Source organism: Pteropus alecto, unplaced genomic scaffold (assembly GCF_000325575.1).
Source record: "Pteropus alecto unplaced genomic scaffold, ASM32557v1 scaffold7, whole genome shotgun sequence".
NCBI lineage: Eukaryota > Metazoa > Chordata > Mammalia > Chiroptera > Pteropodidae > Pteropus > Pteropus alecto.
In genome coordinates, this window is record NW_006494614.1 from 5,893,610 (window position 1) to 5,900,399 (window position 6,790).

The window sequence follows — 6,790 nt, forward strand, 5'->3', positions numbered from 1 at the left end:
AACTCAGACTATTTTAGTAATCTAGAAAAAGTTACTTTTGAGTTAGGAGGTATCTCAGAAGAGAAGTGGAAAAAGAGTGTTTTGAGCAGGACTGTGTTATTAGCTATCAATATTGATAAGTAATACTAGTGCTATGGATAACCACTGGATTTAGTATTATGGAGGTCATGATGTCCTTAGAATAGTTTCACTAGAGTGTTGGGGGAAAGTGCTAGTTAGAGTCATCTCGGGTAAGAGGGAGAAGAAATTGGAGGCTGTGAATTAGACATTTTTTAATCCACATTTTATCTTGAAGAGGAAGGAGAGTAATGGGAAGAGTAGGAAGAGCAATTGGGGATTAAGTGAAGTCAAGAGAAGTTTATATTTTTAAGTGAATTTGAGATAAATTCAGTTACCTTCACATTAACCTCAGATTGCCCAGCCACATAAACATCAATAATTAGAAGCACTTATTTAGAGATTCCAATTCAATACTGCAAGCTTAACATGTATTTTTAGCTACATCACCTCCCAAAATCTCGTTTAAAAGACATAACTCTATTAAAATTCAGAGAATGAGAAGGAAACGATTTCTCTTTCATTATAATATGGTATTTTATTAAGGGATAAACAAAACTGGATAAAGACATAAACCAGAACATGCTCATTAGAATGAAGAATGGCAGAAGGTTTCCCAGCTTAGTGGATATTGAGACTAGTAATAGGCTATGAGACAATAATCAGGGTAAGATAATTAAAAGATACATTCACAAAGGTAAGAATTTCTTACATATTCACCCTTCCCATATTACAGCACGGCAAGCTGTCACACTGCACTTCATCCTCACCTATCCACAGAGATATTTCTACTCTCTAGTCTAAAAAAAAAAAAAAAATCAATAAATCTGGGAAAGAATAGGGCACTTAGTACGCAAAGCTCTTTTTCTGCATCACTATGGACCCCAGAATGTCAATCTGTTTTTTCATCATTATACCTGAAAGTAAACTGCTAGTCAAGGAAAACCTTCCCACAAACTTAGTTCACCTAAGTAAATCTTCCCAAACTGAGGAGAGGTCTATTGTAGAAACATAATGCACATACACTGGCAACCCCATATTAATTCTAGTCCAAAATTCGCCATTTGCATAAGAATTACTGGAAATTTTATGAAATTTAATAGTGTGAAGAATCAAGTTGAATAAAGAGAACTTACTGCAAAGGAAGTAAAATCTTTATGTTATTAATTATAATTAATATATCTAGAGTTATTCATAATGAGAATTTGAGAATAACAGTTCTAGAAAAAGAAAAAGAAAATGTGATCCTCAAAAATATTGAGTAAAAGTTTAAAAGATGAAGTTAAGCAGAAACAATGGAAAAATAAAATATACAATAGAAAAAATATTATGAACTAAAGTTAAACATGTTTTCAGATTTAAGTGATAAATAAGTGAAAACACTTCCATTCTGACATGTGGCTTGTGAAATTTTAATATCAGAAAAAATCAGAAGCTACAAAAACTTTGAGGGAAGAAAATCAGGTTATCCTATAAAACTATGAAAATCCGACTAACTTCAGACTTTTCATCAGTCACACTAGATGTTAAGAGAAATGGAGCAATGATTTCACTGTTACTAGGAAAATATTCTATCTAAATATCAAAACTAGAAAATTATCAAATATACAGGCATTTTAATTGTTTGAAAATTCTCATTTATTTTTCTAACATGGAATAAGAAAACAAAAATAGAAGACAGTCTTAAAGGACAAAGTTAACTCTCCATAACAAATTTGACAATTATATGACTATAAGATGGAATACTGGGAGACTGAGAGCCTTGACTTGTGTTCCACTGCCTGCTGTACCACTTTCTAGTTCTGTGACCTTTGTCAAGTCAGTTTGCCTGTTTGTGCCTCAGTTTCATCACTTGTAAAGTGGCAAAAATCAACCAATCTCACAGGGTTGTTGTGATGATTAAATGAGTTAATGTGTGAAAAACTAACAACTGTGCTTTGGATATAATAGGTATTATACTACCCATAACCATTATTGTCATTGTTATTATTTCAGTAATAAGGTAAACATAAAATATCAGGTTATACACTGGCCATCAAAAATTAAAGTAAATGCAGGTAGAACGTTATTAAATGTATAAAAAAATACATAAAGGAATGGATAAGAGGAGAAGGAATCAAAGCTGGAAACGTGGTAAAAACTCATAAGGTTTAATTACACAATGAAACAAATATATTTTATATATATAAACTTTCTATAATACAGAGAATATGTGAATGAAAGGAAGTGGGGGCCAGGGCAAATGATATGCTTGACTGATTAGAAAACACAGGTTAAATAAAAACTTGTATCAAGTTACGTGCTATAACGCAGCAGTCTCCACAAACTTTTTGTCACCAGAGACGGGTGCTCCTCTGAAAATCTAATGCCTGATGATCTGAGGTGGGGCTGAGGTGGTGAAGCTAGTGCTGGGGAGTGATTGTGAATATAGATGTATCTTCACTGGCTCACCTACTACTCACCTCCTGCTGTGTGGCCCAGTTCCTAACAGGCTATGGACCGGTATTAGTCTGTGGCTTTGTAATGTATATTTTTAAGTTCTTTATATTTCATTTCATTTATTAGTAGTCATTTTATTTTTTCTGTTGCCATTTAGAACTATTGCCATGTAAAATTATTTCCATTTTATTTTCAAATGAGATCATCATATATAACAATGCTCCCGATCACTCATATCATTACATTATTTTAAACTTCTAATATTCTTACCATGTTACCTCTATGGAGGCTGGAGAGAGCTAGGTCCATGAACTTTTAGCTTACCGATTCTGTAGCAGTTGCTATTGTAGAAAGCTCACAGCCCGGTACCTAAGCTAGAGGCAAACTCTTCAGCACAGAGTGAATTCTACTATACTCAGCAACTTCTTTCTTCTAGACAGTTGTATTAGCAGATAGAATAGGTTGAAGGCAGAGCTTTCTGTAACCAGGAAGGAAGCTCATCCTTCTTCCATCTGCAATGTGTCCAGTGGACACATCTTACCCGTGAGGAACTGAGAAGTTGCCTGGTCTAGTCCTTAGGCAGGGATTCCCAGCCCCAGGGCCATAGAAATTCAGTTAAAACATTGGTGGAATTTAATAATTATCTCATTCTCCATAACAAATTTGACAATTCCAAAGATGGAATACTGGAGAAACTGAGAGCCTTGACTTGTGTTCCACTGCCTGCTGTACCACTTTCTAGTTCTGTGACCTTTGTCAAGAACTTAATCACTTTTATAAATACTAATAATAATTTCCCTCTTTCTTTCAAATATTTATTCATCTTGCTGTGTTTTCTTGATTATTGATTAGAACTTCCAGAAAAATAATGTAATGATATGAATGATTGGGGCATTGTTACAAATAGGTTCGGTTAATAAAAAAAAAGAGGATGTTACATTAATAAGTAGTAGATAGAAACAGATCCGTTAAATTTTTATTTTACATTTACCTTGTTAAAAATACTTTCTCTGCTTGGTATGCTGCTGTTCTACTTCCAAAACAATGTTATATTTCCCACCCCTTGGATTCTTATATACATACGAGAAATTTGTCATCCTCTTTTGTGAGTGATATACATAGTTTAAGTTATCATTGTTTACCATATGTTTCCAGAAGTTCCAATAAAGCCTAGAGGACTCTGGACAAGGCCACTCAGATTTATATCCTTGCCTCATTCCTTACTAGTTTTGTGACCTAAGAAAGTTATTTGATTTAGCTGTGACTCATTTTATCTTCTATAAAACAATATAAGAAAGAAATGAGTCAGCATACATAAAATAGTAAAAGATCTTGAACATTTACAGGGTTATTATTTAGGATTCTACAATTATACAATGACAAACAGAATCATAGGATGTTGGAGATAAACCATGTGATACAAGAAAATCATCATTTTTATAATTTAAAATTGAAAACGTATCTATAAAATATATTTTACTTTCATTTAATTTGTATCTTAATATTTAAAAAAATATGAGTTAACTTATATGAGGAATCTAAGGAACAAAAAGAACAAACTAATCAAAAACAGACTCACAAATATAGTGGATATTTTGGTGATGGACAGAGGGCAGAGGGTTTGGAGGAATGGGAGAATAGGGTGAAGAGTTAAAGAAGTACAAATTAGTAGTTGATAGTTGGCCACAGGGATGGGGAGCACAGCAGAGGTAATGTAGTTAGCATTAATATGATGGCTAGGTGGAGGGCCAGGGGAGGGAGGGAGCAACTGGATGGATCTTTTTGTGACCTATATAGATGTCTAACCAATGTACTGTATACTTGAAACTAATTTAAATAAATAGATTTTAAAAAATTATAAACCAAAAACCCATATTAACACAATATATTTTAGTGCAACTTCTGTCTATTTTATCAAAGTCAAGTTATAGGTCAAAAAACAAAGTCAAGTTATAGGTCAAAAAGCAAATGGTTGATTTACTTTTAGCAGTTCAAGGACAGGAAAAAGTTTTAAATTTTATCAACAAGTAAGAATTTTGAGAATGAGTTTGGAAGATGTATCCTTTTAATTTCACTAAAAGATTAGCCACTAAAGGGAAAAGATGAAAAAATAAAGAGGTAATATTTGAGAGGTGTCATCCTAGAAGGGACAATCTGTAAATATGTGAAATATTCCCAAATCCAATCAAGATGACTAGTGTATACTTGCAGGGAAATAGCAATTATTAAACAGAAAAAGTTATAACCCCATCATTCTTATTCTTCATGAAACCTTCTAATTAGAATTCTGTCTCGTGAATTTATATAAGGCTGGGATGCCAAGAAGATTAACATCAGAGTTTCAGTCCCTCAAAAAAGCAATGGCATAATTCTCATAATAAAAGTAATAAAGCTCCTCTTGGCTAAAGTCTAAGTCTCCCAAGTGTCTGTCATTAAGAATATCAGTCCATAGTCTGATCAAAATAAGTATATAATTGATTTGAAAATTAGAGAAACCAAGCAAAATCTCCTATTTTATAATAGATATGAGGTAAGCCTAAGTCAAGTCATTGAGTTTATAAAATATTAAATCAACATTAAATTGTATGTGTATTTGCTTATGAGGACATGCTTTTATAATCAGGTTTACATAAACCATACGCTACATTAAAATGCATCTTACTAGTTCTGATATCAATAAGCAAAATCTCCTAATAAGAGGGCATCTTTTTGTAAGAGTCTCAGAAGTCAATTTCTGAAAATTAAGATCTTTAATAATATTGATGAGGGTTTTGTTGAGTTATGGTCAGCATGAAGGATGTTATCCGATATGTTACATAGGCAGAATTTTGAAAAAGTGAGATTAAAATATTTTTAAAAAAACAACATTCTGTCTTCCCCATTCTCCTATGAAAATGTTTTTATGTTGACCAGTCAGGACAAGTTTCCACATCTATCCAAAACATCCTTAAATCCGCAGACCAGATATAACACGTTTGCATAGGTATCTTTCCTGGAAATTGGCAATCATGATTACAATCCATTCTTCTAACTCTTGTTGTTCCCTAATCTTACTCTTTATTCTCCTTTTCCTAGGACCACCACTTCTAAACCGCTTTGTTCAATTTGTTTCTTCAAGGGTGCAGGCAACTCATCTGCAAATGATTCTTCTCATGTCTGACTAGCTAACAAAAAGACTATCTACAAAGGTGGTGTGACCCATGATTACAAAAAAAAAAGGTTATTAGCTTTAAAAAAATCTAAAGTTATAAGGGACATTTTAAATCCTGGAAAATGTTAGGTATAGGAGGTAAAACGATTTATATTTTGGAAGGTTTGATGAACATAATTTATGAATTGTTCTAATAAATATATATAACTCTACTCTGCTCCCAAAAAGGTATTAAGTATACACATTTTTTTCTTTTTTAATGTTTTAAAATAAAAACTATATATTAGGTGTATGGCATGATGTTTGAACAGACAGTGAAAGGATTCCAGTCAGGCTAATTAACATAACCATCTCTTTACAGCTACCATCCTCCCCCTCCCCCAGACTAGGTTGTGTCCCATCCAGTTTCTAGAAAAAGGCAAGATAAAACCAGTCCCTCTGGTAGCAGCTGGAAAAGTTGGGGTGCTAGATGTGTGGTCCAACTTCTACCCTCTTCAGGGAGAACCTGAAAGCTGGGGTTTATTACCCACTAGCCGGGCACTAACCTGGGAGAGAAGCTGAGGCAAACGTCTCCACTCCCCCTTAGATGACACTTGCTTTCACACCACTGCTTTGCTACATCACTCCTAGGGGGACAAACGAATACCAAGCCCCACCAGCTCTCAGAGATCAGTTGGTCAGCTAGAGACCTGGTTCCATCTCTTGAGTAAAGGGATAGGAGGGGTACTACTGGAAGTGTCCACTAGGCTTTTAAGCACCCAGGACACTAGTGCTTCCTGCTCCATCAGCTCCCAAAATCCTACGAAGAGAGTTAGAATCCAACTCTCCCTCTGGAAGCAGCTGGAAAAGTTGAAGCACGAGATGTGTAGTCTAACCCCTTCGAGGAGAAACTGGGAGCTGAGCTTTATAGCAAGATGAAGACAGGATAAGAAGTTGCAGGACAGCCTGCAGCATCATTAAAACCGCCGCTTTGTTTAGGGTAAACCCAGAGGAACTAGCAAATGCCAGAGGAATTAGAAGCCAGACCCTCAGGCAGCAGCCAGAAAAGTCGGGGCACAAGGAGTGGAACCCAACTCCTTCAGTAAAAACTGGAACCTTGTTTTCATTCTTTTTTCCCTGAAAGGAGGGGGTTAGGGGGAAAGA